General features: G+C 37.8%; 1 protein-coding gene and 1 long non-coding RNA gene across 2 annotated transcripts in view; one reads left to right on the top strand and one right to left on the bottom strand.

Annotated features, from left to right (window-relative positions):
* Positions 1 to 22,832, bottom strand: part of LOC308066250 — a 600,281-nt gene that overhangs the window by 240,540 nt on the left and 336,909 nt on the right. The window lies entirely within an intron of this gene.
* Positions 1 to 22,832, top strand: part of TMTC2 (transmembrane O-mannosyltransferase targeting cadherins 2) — a 375,978-nt gene that overhangs the window by 18,260 nt on the left and 334,886 nt on the right. The window contains exons 2-3 of the mRNA XM_080393255.1: positions 2,376 to 12,654; positions 12,686 to 16,740. The gene's annotated coding sequence lies outside the window, so the exon portion shown is untranslated. The remainder of the gene's footprint in view (positions 1 to 2,375; positions 12,655 to 12,685; positions 16,741 to 22,832) is intronic.

Below are 22,832 nucleotides of genomic sequence, written 5' to 3' on the forward strand. Positions count from 1 at the left end.
AGAGCTAAGAAGAGAAAATGAGGCCATCCATAACTTTTTGTTATACAGGGAATACTGCAGAAACTAACAAGCAGGTAAATTCTATTCCCAGGAGAGGAATCAAAAGAAATAAAATCATTTCCTAACCTTTAAGCATCTGGAAGAAAAAAAACCCAGTAATATCTGATACAAATAAAGAGGCAATCTAAAGTATCTGACATTAAAAAGAAAAAAGATGAACAAAAATCTTACAAAAATGTGCGTTGTTATATTATGTTCTTCTAAGACATGATAACTTATTATTAGTGAAGTTTTAGAGTGTTGTCATTCCAATCTTACGCACTGTTGGAAAAATTTACTTGGGGATGAAATGGGCTTTTTTGTGTTATGAATTGATTCTTCTGCTTTTTCAGATCAAATACTAGAAACTGGGCATATATGATGTACAAACAAAGAAAACACAGTTTCTCACATGAGCAAGTGCTTAAAAGTACCCTGTTCTGGTCCAAAAATATCAGTTTCAGCAAGCCCCACCTGGTTTAATTTGAACACAGTTGAAATGTCATAGGTTAATCAGACTAGTGCTGATTTTATGTGGTATTTCAATGTGTGTAATGCTCTCTGAATTCAAAGTTAAATTCTTATTACTATCTAATGAGGTCGTTTGCAACAGTTTAGAATAACAAGCATATTTCTAGGATTAGCCCAAGTGCTTTTCCACTGATTCAAAAATGTCTGAATAGATTTGCATGTCCCCCCAGCAACTTCTCAGGCTCTTTCAGTACTTTTCACGTACTTTGTAGTCTTTGCAGGCAAAGACAGAGGCGATGTGCTTCTTGCAATAATAACTATCAAGAGGTTTATATGACGAGTTTGCATTCAGCAAAGTCAGTTTCTGTCTGCTCTCAAAGCTGTTTCGATGCTTTTGATGCCTGAATACCTATGAGCTATTGTTTATATAATGGAAAAATCGCTAACTAGTCAAGATTAATAAAATAATTTTTCTTCATGGTTATTGCCAGAAGTTCTTCTGTAATGTAAACCATATCCTAAATATAATGAAGACTTCTGATAGAAAAGAATCTCCACTTTCTTTCAGTGTAACAGAAAGCTATCTTTCTTGTTACGCTCCCTAAGGAATAGTGGATATATCTGCTTTCCCTCAGGTGTTTGTCTGATTCTGTTCATGGAACACCTATGCATTCTGTAGCAGATTTGGAGTGGTTTGTTTATTTTTCTTGGGGCTGAAACCTGTTCTTCAACAGAGGAACAAGAGTATATGCAGGATATGTGCACAGCCTGAGTATCCAGGAGTACGTTGTAGCTCTAAGATCTCCAAGCCTGCTTTTGTGACAATAAACTTTAATTATGCAGTTCTGATTCATTCCTTAGAACATCACACCACAAAAGAAAAATTGCACTGTTTTAGTTTCTGGAATTTAAAGCTTTTTTCTGATAAAATATTAAGTATTTTTTGATACAAATTACCTTCTTCATTGACATTATTCTTTAATTAGCTGTTAAAATAACAACTGTCTGCTTCAAGTTAAAATGCTTTTGCTATGTCATGATGGACTTAAAAATCTTGAGACTCAAAATCTGTACGTCCTATGATAGTGTAAAAGCTACACAGGTAAATCATGCCAATTACCCTGAGAGGTTGTTCTCTGGACATTGACAACTCGCCTGGACGTGACTCTGTGTGACCTGCTGTAGGTGAACCTGCTTTAGCAGGGGGTTGGACTAGATGATCTCCAGAGGTCCCTTCCAAACCTGACCCTTCTGTGATTCTGTAAAATGTATTTGGCTTGGTGGCAGCTATATGTTTTTTTTATGATTGGAGTGTTCTTTCCTATCAGTACTTATTGGTTCAGATCTGCTTTTTTCCTAAAAAACATCCTAAGTATGTCATTCCCACATAGTGGATGAGGGAGAGGCTGAGGATGTTGTCTACCCGGACCTTAGTAAAGCCTTTGGCACCATCTCTCACAGCATTCTTCTGGAGAAACTGGCTGCTTGTGGCTTGGAGGGTTGTACTCTGAGTTAAAAGCTGCCTGGATGGCTCAGCTCAAAGAGTGGTAGTAAATGGGGTTACATCCAGCTGGTGGCTGGTCACAGGTGGTGTTCCCCAGGGCTCAGTACTGGGGCCAGTTCTATTTAACAGCTTTATCAATGACCTGGAGAAAGGAATCCTATCCACCCTCATTAAGTTTGCAGATGACACCAGGTTGGGTGGGAGTGTTGATCTGCTTGAGGGTAGGAAGGCTCTGCAAAGGGGTCTGGACAGGCTGGATCAGCAAGCCTAGGCCAATAGTATGAGGTTCAATGAGGAAAAGTGCCGGGTCCTTCCTGCACTTGTGTCACCAACCCCACACAGCGCTACAGACTTGGGGCAGAGTGGCTGGAAAGCTGCCTGGGGGAAAGGACCTGGGGGTGCTGGCTGACAGCTGGGTGAACGTGAGCCAGCAGTGTGCCCAGGTGGCCAAGAAGGCCAACAGCATCCTGGCTTGTATCCAAAACGGTGTGGCCAGCAGGACAAGGGAAGTGATTGTCCCCCTGTACTTGGCACTGGTGAGGCTGCACCTCAAATACTGTGTTCTGTTTTGGGGCCCCTCGCTGCAAGAAAGGTCCTGAGGTGCTGGAGCGTGTCCAGAGAAGGGCAATGGAGCTGGTGAAGGGTCTGGAGCACAAATCTGATGAGAAACATCTGAGGGAACTGGGGTTGTTTAGCTTGGAGAGCAGGAGGCTCGGGGGACCTTATCGCTCTCTACAACTGTCTGAAAGGAGGTTGTAGGCAGGTGGGGGTTGGTCTGTTCTCCCAAGTAACAAGAGACAGGACAAGACAAAATGGCCTCAAGTTACACCAGGGGAGGTTTAAATTGAATATTAGGAAAAATTTCTTCACTGAAAGGGTTGTCAAGCATTGGAACAGGCTGCCCAGAGATGTGCTGGAATTACCATCCCTGGAGGTGTGGAAAAAATGCATAGATGTGATGCTTAGGGACATGGTTTAGTGATGGACTTGGCAGTCCTGGGTTAACAGTTGGACTCAATGATCTTAAGGGTCTTTTCCAACCTAAGTGATTCTGTGATTCTATTGCCAGAGATCACTGATACAAAGGACAAGTGGTAAAATAGGACCAGCACCAAGAAAGTCTTCCCTGCTTGTGTGCAAAATAGCCAACTTAGCATGGTGTTTCAGACTTTTCTCTGGGAAGTAGCTGAATACCCAATTTTTGTTAGCTTCTTTAAATCTCTTTATCCCGTGTGTCTTATAAGTCTTTCTGATGTATGTCCTTCTTGCTGATATATATCCTAGTGCTGTGAAAGGAGAGAAACCCATGCTAGGCTGTGAGCCATGAAGAATTTTCATTGTCTGTAATCAAATAAGGACCGAAGTATAGTTGCTTAAATAGACATTTAAATTGGCCACCTAACCCTTAGAACTGCAATTTTAGCTTCCTTAGTTTCTGAGATCCATTCAAATTTTGTATTTTCCAAAATTCCCATACTTCCTGCCAGATGGGAACATGGCCTAATTCTCTGAGATCTAGCTGCAATTCCCTCACCGTCTGAAATAACCAATTTAGTTTAGTGGTTCTGTAGTCTGTATCTCCAGGCAACTGCTGAATAAATTTGTTTCCCTGAATTTGCTTATCCCTGGTTGTTATCTTTGTCAACATTGTATTCAGCATACTGTAAGAAAAGGAGTAAAATCCTTCTGAGACTTGGGATGCCTCGGAGAAGTTGCACCACTGTTATGCTTCTTATTGCTTTCTTCCTTAAAGCCTTGAAATTAATTCCTGATGGTCAGACAGATTAATAAGCACCAGACAGCCTGAGAGTCATAGGCTCTCTCTCTTCAGATGCAAGGACATCTCCAGGAGCCTTTTTGGATTCAAGAGCTCTGAGGCATTTTCTTCACAGAAATTTCAGTGCACATTATCATTAGACTAAAAAGTCCAAGGAAACCCACCAACTGCCTCAAACTGTTAGAACATGCTGCTGCACACCAGTGTTCCTGGTATACGCCTGCATCTTCCTCAAAGCCGTCTGTAATGTCTGTGTCAAACTGGAGAAGAATAGACACTTGTCTCACCATCCCAGTGATGCTGTTCATGAAATCTGCAAGAGAATGATACTACTCTCTGCTTTGTGTATAAAGGCAACAGAACTCTTAGAATGGGTATGTATTTCCAACATCCAAAGATTTCTTTAGATGTCATTATTGAAATCCATTTAACAGACTTCTTCAGTCAGTCCAGTCTGTTAGTTACTTCAGTCAGCACTGACTTGTTAATAGGTCTACAAAATTTAGTAGTTTTAGTTCCACATGGTTTTAGTTCCACAAGTGGACCTTTCTCATAATACAGTTTTGTTACTCATCAAAACAGGTCATGACTTCAACTAATTGCTACAGGTCATGACTTCAACTAGTTGCTATGAGTGGGAGCTTCTTCTAGATGTATTTATTTATTGATTTTACAGTAATTCTAAGTTGTTTTATCCAAGTGGAATCCTACTACATACTATCATTTCCTCAGAAGTGTGGATTCAGAGGAAATCAGAAAACGGTTTCTATATTACTAATGAAATTTAGAAGAAATTGAAATTGTACTGCATAAGTGTGTACTTGGGTAGTAAAGCACAGCGTATGTACAGGCTACATCATAAGGCACCCTGTTAAACTCAAATACAAAGCACACAGGCAAGATTATATGGGCAAAATATCTCAAAGATTTGCAGTTACTGTAAAGTATATTATTATTCTTTATAAACTGTAGGAAAAAATGTAATTACTCAATGAAAATACAGGAAAACATGAACTTTCAGCAAGCAAACAGGAGATTCAGATTTTAAACTTGCTTAACAATCTAGGAATTAGCTCAAAAAAAATGTAGGGCAACATCTGATACACTGTTCAACCCAGGAAATCAAGCTGCAGTTGTTGTATAATCCATAGTTTTGGTCTGTGGTGCTTGGATTTTTTTGTTTGTTTGTTTGTTTGTTTTGTTGGGGGGGGGGGGGGGGGGTTGGTGCTTGGGTTTTTTTTTAATAATACATTATCAATAAAATATCTCTTTTCAGTCTTTCACAATTGCAGTCACAGTGGCTATGTTCAGTAAGAAAGGAGTTCCCATTTCCTCGTGTATGTAGCACATGCTAACAAGGTACAGTTTTTTAATATCTTTGTTTAAAATTAACAAAGACTGTCCAAAAGCAAAATATCACTTTTAAATTTAACTATAGTTTATCTCTGGATTAAAAAATTCTGCATGTGAAACCTGTACAAGCTTTTAACTTTTCATTACGAAATTTTCAGGTTTATGTAAGTCTCTTTCTCCTTGCAGCTGGACCAATATGAATTTATTCATGTAGATGAAGATGTTGTCAGGGCAGCTAGTATTGGGTTTCACATGGAATTTATCAAGAAAATCAAGATGCAGATGCAGTAAATCTACTGAGCCAACAAATCAGATTGCTAGACTGAAGCTCAGATTGCTTTAACACACCAACTGTCAACTCTTTCATGAATCACTGATGAAAAGAGCAAAGCTGTCAGCTTACTGAATAACTCAGTAGTGTCTGGCACCAAAAGAGAAAATTCTAAATAAGAAGGAGCAGTGATCACCTCTCCTGATTATGTAAACCTTCAGAAACAATAATTAAAATGTACAGTTGTAAATCTGTGTTGTTTATTACACCTCCTATTATTAGCGTAATGAATAAAGACTGACAGCAGAAGTAGCCATGCTGTTTCTCAACTATAAATCCTAAACTCACTTGTTAGTCTTAGAAAGGCTGAAGTCATCAAGAGGACACACAGATGTTAAAAAGTGTAGAATGAGCTGTACATTACTTGGATAAATGTGCTGTTTGCTAACCTTTTTATACTCTAAGGCATGGGTATCAATTCAAAGAACACAACTCACAAAATACTCAGTGGACAGCATATAAACCAAGTTTTATCAATTTTAAGGTCTTCATTATTTATTGGTAGGTTATTATTAGCTAACAAGAGTTATAAGGGTGATTTCAGCAAAATTGTTGCTCTGCTGTTTATGATTAAGAATTTTTTTAAAAAGCAAATAAAAAAATTGAAACCCTTACTTTCCCAGAAATTTTAGTTTTAATTTTGGAACAGGAATAATGGTATAGAGTCATGTGATAAAAATGCATATAACTAAGATTACTCCTAGTCATATTCTTCTTTTAAGTAAAAAAAAGTCTGCCCAACAAGGGCTTTAGAAAAGTGCTCATTTACTTTTCTTAAAAGTCACACTTCTTTCTAAAATCACAGTTCTGTAGTGATGCTGAACTTGTTTTGTTTTTAATAAGATTAGATTGAGTTTATTTACAAAAGGAAGGTATTCAAACAAAACACATTGAGAAGTGCTACTTTGTTTCTGAGAAGTGCTACTTTGTTTCTGTGCTTATTCACAGTGTTGCAGATGTGAGAGAAAATGTAATAAGCGTAAGAGGTGATTTTTTTGATAACTATTCCATTTGCACTACTTAATCACTTGAATCAAGTTTAATGCCATCCATCTAAACATGAGTTATTGAAATAATGACTTATGGAGAAAATTTAATTTCCTAAATCAGACATTTAAATAGCATTGAAATCGAAATAATCACTTTTCAAAAGATATGCACATCCTTTGAATAACTGTAATTTGTCTATATAGAAAAGGACAAATCCAAGCATTCAGTTTATACAAAAAGTCAATAGATAAAACATTAACAGATATTAATACGAAACAATGTTACATACAGTTATGTAGTGAAGATCTGGGTCATCTTCATCTGAGTCACTGGCAGCTTTCCATTGATTTCCATGGGAGCAGGCTTGGATACAAAAGCATGAAGACAAACAGTGTGGATGATCAAATATCTTTTGTACAAAGACAGTTCCAAATTTACATTTGTGAAGGCAAAGAGTCCTTTATCTATACATATTGAACAGTATAGAAATGATTGTAAACACTGGTTCATCTCTTCCTGACAGTAAGAGAAGGTTCAAATGGCTTTTTGTGTTGGTTTTTTTTAATTATTATTTTTTATTTCAGTTAACATTATTTTAATGCATTAAAACTCTCAGGATTTTCTTTTCTCCGCTCACTGGTCCTTTAACAATGAGAGCACTGATTACAGTAATACAGAGTTAAATGGCACTTACTGTTCCTGAGAAGAACTCAAGTGTCACTGAAGCCAATGGTAAAGTTCCTGTGAACTCTATTATAACTGTTTATATGAATAAGGAAAGCAAGATTTAACCTTAATTCTTCAAAAAGCAACATTTGTTACAATACTCTAACAGAATATCTTCATAGCAAGATTTCACTATAAAACTGTATTTCTCTCCTTTCCCTTCCTCTGTGCAGAAATTTTATAGAACACTGTAAAACAAAGAACTGAATTTATATAAACGGTATGTTTCCCTAATTAGCCACCTGAGTCAGCACTTTGCAGGCAGTGCATCCCTTATCATGAACTATGTGTTAATGGTAATTAATAACTTAGTTATTACTTAGTTATGTCAGTGAGAATCATATTTTTTTAAATTTTGCTGTTTGTTATGATTTAGCATTTAGCTTTAAGATGACATTAATTAATTGTCTAATGTGTCACAATTATTCATTTACTTCTTATTTATTATTGAAATATTGCAGTTTCATATGTTGCTAATTTATTTTTCCTTGGCAGACTGTACCTAAGTTTCTGGAAAGGCAAATCTAGGAACATTCATGTTTTTATGCATTAGTGTTTTACAGTTTTATTGAATGAAATAGGAGTGTTGTGGTATGGTAAATAATGTAGTGTTTCTCCATTAAAACAGCTGCCAAAACAAATCTGAATACATGCAAGAGAAGATTACAGTTTACAGTAAGCACTTAGTTTCTTTACCAGTTTTTCATCAGAAGTTAATGGCAACTTAATTCACTGCTTTTTAGTCAGTTAAGATTTGAGACCAGCTTTACATTCTGATTCTCCAGTTCAGGAAAGGAAAGACAGATCTGCTTTTCACCATGTAAAACCAATGTTATTACATTATGTCCTAGAGGCCACATCAGCCTGTTAGTGTGGTATTACCCCAAATTAATTCTATGCTTTGCAACATCACCAGTTGACTGTGGTGAAGTGATACGCTGATATGGCTGTACTTCTGCATAGTTCACGGGAGGAGCAGGTGTATTCTCTGAGGATCAAGTCAGAGTCTGAGACAGGAGTGTGGTCTAGAGGAATATATAAGGGAGAACTTTATTATTTCTGTTCTGCCCCTCACTGCTTTTGCTACGCCTTCAAGCACTTTGGGTTAAGAGTTTTCTCTTACCATCTAAGGGTAGCAATGAACAGCTTGCACGATGCTTGTAGCTGATGAGCAGGTCAAGCACGGCTCCTGTAGAGCTGTTTCATGAAATTAGTGCCAGGGACATGCTGCCACCAAATACTGGCTAATTCCAGTTGTGGAAGTCAGCCTGGTTTGTACCTGACGTATTCAGTCATTGCAGTGAGTAGCCTTATTAATGCAGTGGAGTGCTTAGTCAATTAGGGAACTATTCTCTTCTACAGTGAACTTCTCCAGGCTACACCTGTCCTCAGATCATGCCAAGGATGTTTTTGGTTTTGTGTGTATCAGCTCCAGGAAAGTGTTGGCATGCAGTTGTTAAGATCCTGAAGACTGAGGCCCTCACATACTCACCTGCTAATATTTTTTTCTATATTTTCTTTTTATGCATGCAAGGGATTGGGTCCAGCTGGTGAAAGAATAGTTAAACACTGTAGACAGAAACACAATTACAGCATAATCAAAAAATCTGGTGATGTAAAGGCTCCTTGTCTTACTCAAGTACCTTCAATTAGAACACTTTCCAGATCAGAGTATCAGATCTCTTTTCTATCACTAGAAGTAAAACAAAGTGTTATATCAGAAAACAATCCTGTTCTTGGAATAAGTGGGTGGAATTCAGACTGAATATACATGTTTCAGTGTATCCATCTAAAAATAAGGGTCTGAGAAATCTTATTCCAGTTTTCATTTTGGAAATGACTTCTCATTTATTCTCCTCTTCTTGCTTCCTTCATATTTATTCTACTTTGTTCTTGTGCCTTCATGAAAGACTGGGGAAGGATGTGAGCACTACTGTGTATCAGCAGTGACAGCCAGAGCTCAGTATGCAAAATACAGTGATGTTTTCTGGAAAGTAACATGTATCATGTATTATCAAAACTATGTGACCTCTTCTAGGAGTGAAATTAGAATACTGTCTAAAATCTGCTAAGTTTTCACTGCAAAGAACGGATGATTTTAATTTTCCCTAATTTTCTTTTTCCTTCCCAAGAATATTGTTGCAGGACTTACTTTCTCTTCGAGGAGAAGTGACACTGTGCTTTACAACATGGTGGGGTGTACTATTCCAGGTTGTTCTGAACGTTTTTTTTATTGAACTAGAGTGCTTCCCTTGAGCAGGTATTCACAGGCTTGCCATTGAACATTGCAATGCATATTTTCATTCCCAGGTTGCCTAGAGGACATTATTAAAATGAAAAACAACAACAAAAAAAACCCCACCAACCCAATTTTTGTTCAGACAGGTGAGGATTATTATGTGTGATAAATCATAAACATCCCCCTTTGTTGGCAGAAAAGCACCTTGAATGTACACTACCTACATTATCACTACATTTGCATTCTGATAGTCCTCTTCAAAATGAAATGTTCTTTAAAGTGCTTTTCAAAAATTGACCTTCAGTCTTGAAACATCTCCTCAGGGAAACTATCCTTTTGTATCAGAAATGTAATTTTTATCTTTAATATTTAAATTCTATGGACTTTTTCACCTGTTCTTGCTGGTTTGTTTTTTTCAGTTGTGTAATAATGGAGCATTAAAGAGAAGTACCATTTTACCATTGAAGTAAAAGTTTGCAACATATATTTTCAAGTAATCTAAATAAGTTTTCATATAAAGAAGAAAACCGGACTGTGTTTTGTAGATGATGAGAATGTCTGTGCCTATTACAAACAGTTTTAGACTTACAAAGTTCCAATGACAACATGCAGTCACTTCCTTCAGTCTGAATGGCTTATGAAAACAAAACAGTGACGTACTAAGCAACATGTATTCCAGTGGTCTGCACTCCCCAAAACAAGGCAAATTGTTCTAGACGGGTATTTTTATCTAAGACACAACTCATCAATGAAAACTTGAAATCCCTAATGTTTGTTATGAAAGTTAGCTACAGCCCTATTAATATTTTAAAGTTCTCTTTTATTCTTTTTGTGTATAATCAATGTATCTTCTGTTGAAAGTGATCTTAGTGTTAACATTCAGTTCCCGAAAAAATCTGTATTTGTCTGTGGTCTTAAAATGCCAGGGTTTTTTACCTCTGCAATTTGTTGCTAAGAAAATGCCCCAAAATGCACACAGGTAATAAATTACTTCCCATAACAAAACAAGCATGCTTCAGTAAACACTACCAAAAGAATACTACAAAGCATTTCCATTTTCTGGACTGAATGTAATCTTTCTTTGTAAAAAGAGTATTTTTCATTGAGTGTGTATGTGCTACACAGAAGAACAGAAAGATGTGACATTAATTGATTCTTTTTGATTGAGACTTTTTACTTAGTTTATGTGAATTCTGCTCCTGAGTGTAAAATACATGAACTATCTATATGTAATTTAAACCTAAAAATCAACCTGCAAGATACCTGCTTGATTCTGTCTCATTACTTGCTGCTGAATTCCCCTAGACATGACTCGTACTTGCAGATCATATTTATCTCTCATATTTGTTGCCTTGAAATATACATTAATATCTTCAGGGAATAACTGTTGGCCTGCAGATGGTTCACAAATGGTAGAATTATTATTTACATCTTTCATTGCTTTGTTTTCTGACTGGGTAATTTCTGCAGCAAAGCAAGATCTGTTTCTACAGACATTGGTTCATCTGCTTAGGCTCACTACTCTAGTCCTGTTTAGGTCATGAGGCACTTCATTGTAGTAAAAATAAGTGGGGAATATCTTAGAGGATCATGAGCTAAAACAGCAAGAATAGTAAATTGAAGGAGGGGATTAATGATGGAATATAAATTGTGAATGATATTTCTGGCACCTATTAGGGCATCTGATCAAAATTAGCACTTGTAATTACTTATTTAATGAAGATCTTCTATGAAAGTATTTATGGAACATATACAGAAAATAGGCACAAACAAAGCCAAATAAATATGTTTTAAAAATCAAATGGATAGTTAAAGTAAACATTTCTGAAACATATTTATCCCAGACTTCTCTGCAAGATAAATTTGGTATGCATGATATACACATTTAATATTTATATTCATATAATGATCAAATTAGTATGCCATGAACCAAGTCTAGGAAGGAAATTCAGAGATTTGATGCCAGAAAGAACATTGCACGATATGCAGACTGAAAATTCAAAGCAAGCGCATGAAAAATAGCCAAATATATAGTGAATCGGACATACCACAGGATGTTTTGGAAACACAGCAACAGCAACAATGGAAACTTTTTAGACTTTGTTAAACCAGAACAGAAAACAAAAGCAAGACCAATTTAATTAATTAATGAAAAAAAGATGTTGACCATTTGGAACACAGCAAATGTAAACCAAAATAATTGAGCGGAACGGAAAGGAGATTTGTTTCCAGTTAGTGTATCTATTTTTACACATTGTATGCTCAACACACACAAAGTTTTATAAATAATTATCTCTAATAGGAATATTCTAAGCCAGCTCAGTGGGCGTTAACGATACAAGGCAACATGTTTGACTCAGATCTGCTTGAATATAACTGTGCATTTTAGGGACATGGTTTAGCGGTGGACTTGGCAGTGTTAGGTTTGCGGTTGGGCTCAATGAACTTAAAGGTTTTTTCCAACCTAAATGATTCTCTGATTCTCTGATTCTATTTGATTTACAAAATTTATTGTGCTTGTACTGTCATGGTGTATAAACATATACCTTGCGGTGTGGTGCTTTGAATAGCACAAAGTAATGAATTTCTGTCATTGATTCTACTGTGTCTAGATGTATATTTCACAGTTTTTACAAATATGTCAGGATTTGATGAAATTTGCAGTTTAGGCAAAGCCATAGTAATGTTTCCATTAAGTTTTCCCATGTTTCTCTATTTTAATCTTCAATTTCATTTTTTCATTTCTGGAAAAGAAAGTCACCTTGTCTTTTTGTATTTTCTTTAGTAAACATTCCCACTGCTCTCTATTGAATATAAGATGAGGTAATACTGCCATGCAAGGAATATCTTCTCAATTTCAATCCATTATATCAATCATTAATATGAATCTAAAAGTCATTACATAGTAACCCCAAGAGCTGTTTTGTTCCCATTTCCCATTCCCTTATGCAAGCCTATTTTAATACGGGAATGTTCAGAGAAGGAGCAGTATTGAAAATTCTTGTTGGGTTTTCTTACACTGTATTTTCTGTCTGCTGTTTTTCCTTATAACTCCTGTGACAAATCCAGGGCTAGTGTCTGAACACACTTTTTTCTACTTACTGGGCATGAGAGAGTTGCCCTCCTGCACTAACAGTGTGGAACATCTACAGAGGAATTGTTCCTAGTTACATCTGAGCAAAGGTTGCTTTATCCTATCCTCTCTTTCTATCAGGCATTCAGAAGTCAGCATTTTTCATGGTGAGAACAAAAAAGTTATTTGTTTATTATTTTAATGTACCTTCTGCTCTCTTGATGGCATGGTTCACCTCAGTGACTGCTTAAGTAGGGTAATACTTGTTAAAAAAGTAGAAGAGATTTTCTATTTACTGGACTCCAAGTACTGGCGTTTCAAGGAAACCTTCCAAACGTGATTTCATAATGCTGTATCTTAATGCAGAAAACACTGACAGAGGAAGAAAAGGTTGGAGTTTGTAAGGTCTATGGCTCTATCTTCTCCTAAACAACTTCCATGCACCAGGAAAGTCGCCTCACCTTTATTTTCCTGATGGATGAAGTGTTGCATGTTAGCAACTTGTAGACAAAAATGTTTGTGGTAATTATCTTATAACCACTTCCACCAAGGATACATGAAGGATGCAAGTTAGTTTCAAAGTTTTGACTAGTTACAAAGATTTTTGTAATTTTTGAGGAAATAGAGATAAGTGGTTGAATTCCTTAGCTGAGGTTCTTCCTGAAGTTAGATAACTACTGAAAGGAGATTTTCTGAACCTTATGAAAGATGTTAATTTAATGTAGTTTTGTGTGCATGTTCTTCTTCAAGAATTTCTTAGTTTTCTTGAAATATTTTCAGATTTCCCATTGTTAGTATAATAATTGATCACCAGCCAAATAATTAGCATTCCTACCTGTATTCCTACCAGTCTAGGATTTTTTGTGCAGCCAAAGGAAAAAGTTAATTGATGAGGACATAGTTCTTCTCAGTGTGACCTATAAATAAAATCTCCTTTAGTCAGTGGAAAATATAAGGAATTTTCCTGATCTTAATTCCTTTTATATGGCATGTAGCAAGAACACCAGTACATTTTCTATTACAAATATCAGCCTTCTAGTCTAGTTCTCATACTTTTTTCCCAGGAAGTTAAATTAAGAATTTATATATTTTTTTTTAATACAAATGCTCCTTTTATTGTAGTAATAAGCATAAAAATATAGAAAATCAACCCATTGGCACAATATCTTTTTCACCATATAAAACAAATTCTGAATGTCAGAGTATCAAGCCTTCAAGGCATCAACTTTTAAAGTCACCACCCCACATTAACTAAGGAATGTTACACTTATCTTAGAAGTAAAATCCTTACATATGCCAAGAAAAGAAGTTTAGATTCTGTCTGCTAGGTTTCCCTTCTTTCAGACTTCACATTTGTGCCTATGTATGTGTATTATTATGTATTTTTAAAGTCCTACCTGGACCTTAAAAGTATTACTGAAAAGGAAAACTATGAATTCAAAGTGTTGAACTAGAGGTTGCTCTTGGTCCACTGGAATTTGTTCAACTATGGTCTCATGTTCCACGGAGCCCTCTGTTAACCCCATGACTTACTCCAGTTCAAAGCACTGTCTAAACTGTTGCTTCTCAAAAATGGAAGTGCTTGACAGAGGCTTATTGTACAAGCTCAGTATGGATTGTTTTCCCCTCAAGAAAACTTAGCTTATATTATACCACAGTAATTGCAGAATGATGACAACATCACCTTGCCAGGTTTCTGGCAATTTTCCAGTCTTCTAAGCTTGCAGACCTTGGAAATCCATTTAGCTCCCCACAGAATATAAATTTTAGCATTTGCACATGGATTTAGTTCACAACTGAAAGTTTCCTGTTGAAAATCCACAAATTCTCTCCACCAAATCCAGGCAGAATACTTGTGAAAGTTCAGAGAAAATCTGAAGAGCTTTCCTCTGAGAGTGAGGGAGATGTTACAGGACCATCTAACAAGGGATGTAAATAATTGTTTTTATAGTGATGTGTGCAGTAGATCATTGATCATCATATGTATTCAGATTTTTTCTATCCTAACCCCTAGGCCTCCCATGTCTATATTTACAATCTGGCTCCAAAGGCACAGGGTTCCACACTTCCCATCCCATATTTTATAAGTTTGTCGTCCAGCCATGTCCACACTAACTCACAGCATACAGCCTTTCAACAAATATAGTAATGAGCATGAAGTTGGTGGGAAGATGAGCATTAATATAGGATGAGTGTGCACTTCAGCCTATCCCAGTTCAGCATTGTTTCTGCATCCTGCTTGCCACTTTACATCCACTCATGAGACTACCGCCCCCTTCATCCTTAGGCCCCACTGAATTCATTGCCTATGCATCCAAGGGAACTCAGGCTTCACTGCATTAGGATGCTTTTATGCAAACATGATGGCACTGAAGGTGATAAGTTGGCACAGAGCCAATACAACTCTTGCAAATCTTGATAATCAGTCTAATAGGTGACCTTCATCCACTAGAAACAAATAAGCTAAATTATGACCTTGAGAGCCTTTCCAGACCCATGTTTTTATGCCTGTATCCCAGTGTATCACCTTCCAAAAGTTTTACTTTCCTTGTCAAAGCTGGAAATGACAATTTCCACAATGTCAGGTTTCAAATCTTACTAATTGTTTAGTCAACCACTGAGAATGTTTGCAAATTATGAATTAAGGTTACTACTAGAATTCATAGTCACATAAAGAATATGTTCATAGGTGTTTCTTCCCAGTTTCTGACCCTAAACATATTCAAATACATCTCCACACCTATTTTGTAAATGAGAGAATGAAGACAAATAAACTGTGTTCTGCAGAAGAGACAAAGTGGAAAGAGAGGCTCTCCTCTTGCGTGTCAGCTTGCTCACTTTGAGAACAATTGTGTTCACCTTTTCATGACAGGATTTCTGAGGTAAAATATTCTTTTTTTAATATGCAACCTTCTCCCCATCTACAGCAGTGAATTCATGGATTAAAACTACAATGTTAGTTAAAGGCATACCTCACAGGAAAGAGTAAATCAGTAATATACAAAGACCATTTTAATTATTTGGGTTGAAAGTCAATTTAAATATATACTGATATTAATTAAATGTATATTTAAATTGACATTGAGACCAAAAGCTATTGCGATATGCAGTTCTGGACTCTGAAACCTGCAGGCAGGGAAAAAATTGACAGACTAATGTCAAACAGTGGAAAGTGCAAACATTTTTAAAAGGGTTAAAATTAGTATCAAGAAGTCCTGTATCATTATGTATGGACAAAACTCTACTATTACACATCTTCATCTTTGACCATGGTTCCTTTGTGTAACTCACCTAAACTATTGGGGAGTAGCACACTTCAGATGCCCTTGCAAAAGCCACAGGGAGTGCATTGTGTTCTGCTGCGGCTCACATTACACCGTGCTGTTAGCTTACAACTCAGGTGCTGAGGTCATGCTCTGACTACACTTTAAAGTCAGGTTTAACCCTACAGTGCAAGATCAAAAATCCCACAGTGTAAAGACAGCATTAACACCATGTTCCATGCTCTTAATTTTATGAAATAGTGTTTGCATGACCACACCTGATCTGGACCAAAAATTTATTATTACTGGGTGATCTGGAAATGCATCAATCAAGTGTTAATGACTGGGATATTCCTAAACCAGACATTTGTCAAGCACTTTGATATTTACAATACCCCTAATCAATGCAGAATGCTGGGAGGGAAGCAAACTAAAAAAAAAAAAATGCTTAATAATAAACAAAATGATTTAAAAATGCCTGGAATCCTAGAGAGGAGAGAAGTGGAGTACTTTGAGCAAAACTCGATTGTCTTCATAAACACCAGGACAGAGAATGCAGGCTCTGAAGCTCTCACAGAAATGGAGGAATACTCTGTTTCGTGTTATATTAAATGAGAGAGAGGTGTTCTTAATCACAGAATAAAAAAGAGAAGATACAAAACTTTCTGACTTACAGAGGGTTGAAACACCTGAAATCTTGGAGGCTAAGTTTCTGAATAGCAAATGATGTTTGAAATCTAAATTAGAAGACAGTAATTAAAAGGAGATCCATTTTCAACTCTATAAAAATGTACTTAGATTTTTACTTCTAAGAAGTGAAGACAATTTTGACATGGAAGATGCAAAAGAAGATGAATTACTGCAATAAGGAAATAAGGAAAGCATGTGGAGATGAAAATCAGCGTACACGAAACAGTTCCATGCATTGTAATAAACAACACAATGCCTGGCCTTCAGAAGAAAATGCAAAAACTGTAAGTAATTACATCACTTTCTAAGAGTTTACTGGTGCCAGGAGAGTCTGAAGAGAGAATGAAGAAACAGGAATTTTTGGACACTATTGCAACATAAGATGAATTAACAACCATCCAAAAGCAAATGAAACATTTATTCATTTTAAGTTGGACGCAGGTGCACAAGCCTGTGTGCTGCCAGAAACCATGATATTATCACTGAAAGGAAAGCCACAGTTAGTGGAAGATAAATATTAGATTCAGGGTTTTACAGGAGTGATCTTTCCCCTATTAAGATAGGAAAAAAACCTAAGTATGTAGGTAAAAATAACTTGGAAACTTCATAATTTCTGGGGGAGGGATTTTTTTTTTCCTTTTTTTTAGTCATCTTCTTGAGAAGATGCACTGTTTAGCAAAACAAAATATTCAGGAAGAGTTTAAGGATGCTTTCCAGGAGATAACGTATTTCTGAAAGGTATACAGATGTAAGGACTGACAGAACTGACAGTTCACACCTCCAGCAAAATTCTGCTTACTATTAGGGATCCACACAAGACATCTTAGCTGGCAGAAATAAACATGTGAGCAAGACCAGAAGCTTCATACTATTCCAGACAGTACCAAAGATACCGATCTAAACCCTCCCAATTTAAATTGAGTATAAGGAACAGAAGCCAGGAACGAACGCAGTGAAGCACACGGGCAGCCCCTTGCAAGGCCTTGTGAGGCACCATGGTCTCCTGTAGCTCCCAGAGTCCTGCAGGGATGGAAGGAGGAGGCTGTTCCTGCTCAGCCACCCGGAGCCAGCACCTGAGGGTGCAGCTGTGCCACACCACTCGAAGGCCAAGCAAAAATCTGATCCCTTCAGCAGCAGCGATTAAAAGCATGGTGTTTGAGGTGGCTGTCTAAGAGTAATGAGTTAAGAAAAACTGTTGAAGTCCCCAGCCTAAGACGCTGTGAGACTCAGGGCAAAAACCTTTGGATTTCCCATAGATGATTAAGAGAAGGTCATTTGTTTATATGTATGAGAGATAAACTTACAACAGACAACAGCTGTTGTAATGGGACGCGTCCACTTGATACCTCAAACTATGACTGTTTATTATTCATTCTACTGAAAAGGGAGAGCTCGGACCTGGGGAGAAGGTGGTTTGCCAGGCCTGTAGCCAGGAAGCAAAAGAGATGGCCTTATGCATCCTTTCCTATTTGGAATGGTCCTCCTCAGAGTCCTGAGAGCACCAGGGTCCTCAGGGTCCTGACCCCCTCCCCAACACTGCCCCCCCCCCCCCCCCCCCCCCCCCCGCCCATGGCCCAGGACCCCATGGCAGCCCCCCGGGGCCATCAGCCCCTGCCCCAGCGATGCCCCAGCAGGGCCGGTCTCCAGCTCCCACAGCCCGGCCCGGCCATGGGCCCACTGAGCCAGGGCCACCCGTGGGCCCCTGTCCTGACCAGAGCCTGATGCCTGGGGCTGGGGCTGTTCCTGGCAGTGGCAGAAGGATGGGGCCTGGTGCCAGGCCCTGCCCTGCAGCCCCCAGGAGTCCCAGGCCCCACTGCACCCTCACACCCTGAGCAGCATCTGAAACCAGGACAGCTGACGCAGTCCGACACTGCTCCTGGGCTGCTTCATTAAGAGTTTAGCTTGAACCTATGTCCTCTTATTGCTGCCTATGAATACAAACATGGCCTCAGGCCTAGTTGCACTCTGCTGGTAGCTTACAGATAGATTCGACAATAATTTTAAATTTTCTACTGCATTAACATGATTTTCAGTTATTGAATTTCAGTTTACGTTCAGCTGGGGAAGAGGTGAGGATTTGAAACTTCAAGAAGTCCTTTTATAACCTGAGCCATAACCTCTGGGCATGGGGACTTGGTTCATGGCTTGTTGCTTGGCTCAAAGTTGGGCAGGAGTGAAAGAGCTCACTGCCAGACTTGTCCACTGCAAAATCAGGAAAAAAGTTGCTCAATAATGGTTCTCTGTGAGAAACTGAGCTGCATTAGCTGGTAGCAGAACAGCTGGAGTTCCCTTTCCCCAGAGGCAATCCTTTGGTGTCACATCTAAGTTTTAGGGACTGAAATTTTGGCTTGTGAGCAAATTTAGGAGGTCTGGGTGCCCTGAGAAAGTTAAGGGATGCCAGGATCATACACCCATATCACAGTGAACCATCTACAGCTCGCCAGTGTGAAAACTCTGCAGGCAGGGTTTACTTTCCTTACTTTCTTATTCTTTATCCATACTTACCCCTTATTCATTCTGGAGTTCCCAAAATAGGTCTGCAGTTTTTCTTGCAGAAAATTAGCAAGTACTACTGCCATCTTTTAAAATTCAAGTAGCAGATGATACAGTCGCATAATAATTTAGGCTGGAAGGGACCTCTGGAGGTCAGACCCCAAAGCTCCAAAGTTAGACAAAAGATGAAGAAGATGCAGCAGTCTCCATTTATAAAGTGAGTGAGTAGCCAGAATGCTTAAGTCCCACAGGGGGTTCTGGGAATTCAGTCTAGCCTTCCTCATATCTGCGAGGCTGCAGCAACCACCAAACAGTGGCAAAAGAAGAGGAGAGGGAGACAATCAAACACTTCTTTCTCCTGGCCCTATTCTGAAGAAGCTTCCTGCTTCGTCTGTGTGCTGTGTGGAATGCAGGCATTTCTTATGTGCTCTGAGAATGCCTCCCAGACCAGTGCCAGAGCCTAGGGCAGAGGGTCTGAAGCCCATCCCTCTAATCCTAATTTAGATCTAGCACCAGGCACAGACAGTGCTGCCAAACCCTGCCAACAGGAGATACATATGCACATGCCAAGAATAAGAGCTACAGTTATTGATGTAAGTCTGTGTTGAAAACAAGAGTGCCTATGGAGCTTAAGCAAGTGCAATGTCTGTTAGCAGCTGTGCAGAGATTTACAGGATTATATTTTTGTATATTGGCACTTATATATGTCCTAAATTTCACTTAAAATTGTGCCCTTTTTTGGTGCCTGCGGTGCTGCATTGTTACTAAATTTAAGAGCAGAGCCCTGTGTTTGTGCAGGTTTGTCTCTGCAGGTCATTAGCAACACTCGAATGCTGCACTTACCCTTCCAATTTCTGTTTTCAAAACATAATTTACAGAATATCTTTCTGATTTGAAATTGAAACGTTGAATCCCTTCTGTGAATTACTACAAATAAAGACTTCAGGTTTTCTTATAATTGTCAAATTGCTTGAGGATGAAGTTCTCAATTTCTCATAATTATTTTATAATTACAAAAGAATATGTCAGTCTTTATTGGAAAACCACTAGTTAAAATATTTTAAATTGCTTCTGCAAAGGAATTGTGTATTGCTTTCTACACCTCTAGCACCTGATTTGTGTGCCCAGAACACATGCTTCATTAGCCCTTTCACAAGCTAAGTGTCTGCTGTTCCAAATGTAATGCAAATCTCTTTTTAATGGTCACATTGACTAGATAGGAAATACTTTTGTTGGAGCTATGACTTGTAGTTAATTAAGCCAATTAGCATGTGATATAAGCACTTCTGGAAAGATAAAGCCCAAGAATAGCTCTCAAGAGATGGTGGAAGACTTTCATGCAGATAGAAATGCTAGAGAAAGGGGAATGAAGCAAAAGGAAGTTTAAAAATAATGTCTAAATGTATTCCCTACATTTTCTAGTTTACAGCAGTCTTAGCTGCACTTCTGTAACAAATGTGTTGGGGGGGGGGGGGGGGGGGGGAGAATCTACTTACTATGTCTTTGTGTAATGAGGTACAAGAGGACTTTTTCCTCAGCAGAGAAGACAGTGATAACATTTCTGCTGAGATCCTGCTTTATCATGAAATTATCTGTTTAGCAATTTCACTTTTGACTTCCTTCCAAGATAATATTTCTGACTGCTTAACACTAGAAGGGAAAGCAACTCATTCCTTGCAGGCTGGGTCTCACAGTCTCACTGTGAGGGTAAGGACTGTCCTTTCAGAAAAGTAAAAACCAAAGAGATTTAAAATGAGTATATATCACATCCCTTCTAGCAATGTTTCTCAAAGAAATGGAAAACACTGAGACATAGCTTAACCATGTGCTACCCTAGAAATGTGCAGTGTACATGAAGTGTCAGGAAGAGGTTGTTTCAGTCTTTCAGAAATTCTACTAAATTGGCTCAATGCACGGTTTAAAACATGCTGACCAAGAGGTGCAAGATATGAAACATTTGTTTCAGTGTGCATGATATTTGGCTTTTATTGCTAGGCGTTTCTCAATGCTTTTGAGAAACCTGTCATTGCTCAATGTAAAATAACAAAACTTTTACAGTCCATCCTAATACATTTTGAACTTTGTTTTTTTGCCACTTGCTGCTTCTGTCATATTCTGAAACGAAGTATTATTCTCAAACAAAAAAAAAAATCATGCTTTGAGATAAAGTAGAACTTGTTTAGGATGCTAAATGGTTTAATTGCTATTGATAGTCTAATTTTTTTTCCTTCTTATTAAATTAACAAGAGGAAAGCTGTCAGATCACATGGGAAGATTTTGAACAAAGGAAATGAGATTTTATGTCTACATTGCACTCTTATGCTTTACATGGGAAATACGTTAACTTCTGTTGCAAGCTTCAGGCTAGAAAATTGCTGCCTATCCAGTATTCCCCCCATGCAGTTTTGTTGCATCCTTGCTCTTTTTGCATATTTGTACCCTCTCTCCCTCCCAACCTGAATATACACATTACAGTTTAGCTTAATTAATCATGAGTTTGCAATTAGCTTTATGACTCCCTGAATGCTGTAGGATTTCATACAAATACAAATGCTTGATTGTGTGACACACCTTTTGCAAGAGGAAACCTTGGATAATTCTAGTTCCTCAGCTTTCATCTCAAAAAGAAATAGACTCCGTTGTGGTTCTTGGATGTATGTAAAAGATGCCTTGCAAAGAGATTTTTTGGTTCATTTATTGCACCATACTCCACAGTTACTTCTCTATTTCTTTATATAAGGCTGACAGAATGGCCATAATATTTTGATTCATAGTCTTACAGTACCCAGTAGCAATGGCTAAAAGAGTTGCTGTTCTCACTCTTGATTTGGAATTAGGAAAGAGTATTTCTATTTCTCTAACAGTAAATAAAGATTTAATTTTTTTTAGGAATATGTCCTAATCAAAGAGGTTATCAAAGTGAAGATGCAAGGTGGTCTTGAGTATTCTTGAAAAGACTCGTAAGTTTTGAACCCCTGAAACTCCTTATATGTTTATTATACAACAGTTAATTTTCTTTCCTCATAGAATATCCTTCCTTTTATCACTTCGTTCTGCAAAGAGCTAAATACTCTTGACTTATATTGACTTGAATGAAAATGGAAGTGACTCACTGCATTACAGAATTGTGACCAATATTTGGTAATTCACAGTTGGTCTCCCAAACCTTGCCTATGCACACAGTTAAATTGGATTTAACTTTAACACAAGTTAAATTCAGTAGCTGACAAGGTTCCATCCATCAGTCTGATTTATTGATATTCTAATGTACTTTCTACTACCAAGTCATCTACTAGATAAAGTCTTTTCATTTTTAGAAAGTATTTTACAAAATACTGAGCTGAGCCTCTCTTCACTCAAGGATCATATGGTGTAAATGAATTTGGAGATTCTTCTCATGTTGCAGTGTTGGTTACAAAGCAGCATACTAAGAAATATTGTGCTTGTAACTGTTCTATTACCTATTGACAATGCTACTACACAGGCAAAGATGTTTGAGAATACTGATGCGCTGCATGAAATGACATTAAGGGGAAAAGTAGCTTTATTTTACTATCAGTTTCAATTAGAAACAGACCTACATCATTAAGGAGAAAGACAGTCTTGAAGAAAATATTTCAACCTGCTGAGTGGGAAATTAAAATCAGCACAATGTAAACATCACCAGCAAAATAGATCACAATATTCAAAACGATTAACTTTTTATATTAACACTATTGCATATCTGCAATTGAATTTTTGCGTCAACCTATGCCAACTATTCCCATAGTGCAGCAGCTGCACATCTGGATGAGATATGCTGTAGGATTTGTGTTGGGCAGGAGTGGAGAGTAGATGTGGGCCATCCCTATGGAATCGGTGCTGCTGGTTTCCTCCCAGCCCC

The sequence above is a fragment of the Falco punctatus genome (genome assembly GCF_963210335.1).
Source record: "Falco punctatus genome assembly, chromosome: 6".
Taxonomy (NCBI): domain Eukaryota; kingdom Metazoa; phylum Chordata; class Aves; order Falconiformes; family Falconidae; genus Falco; species Falco punctatus.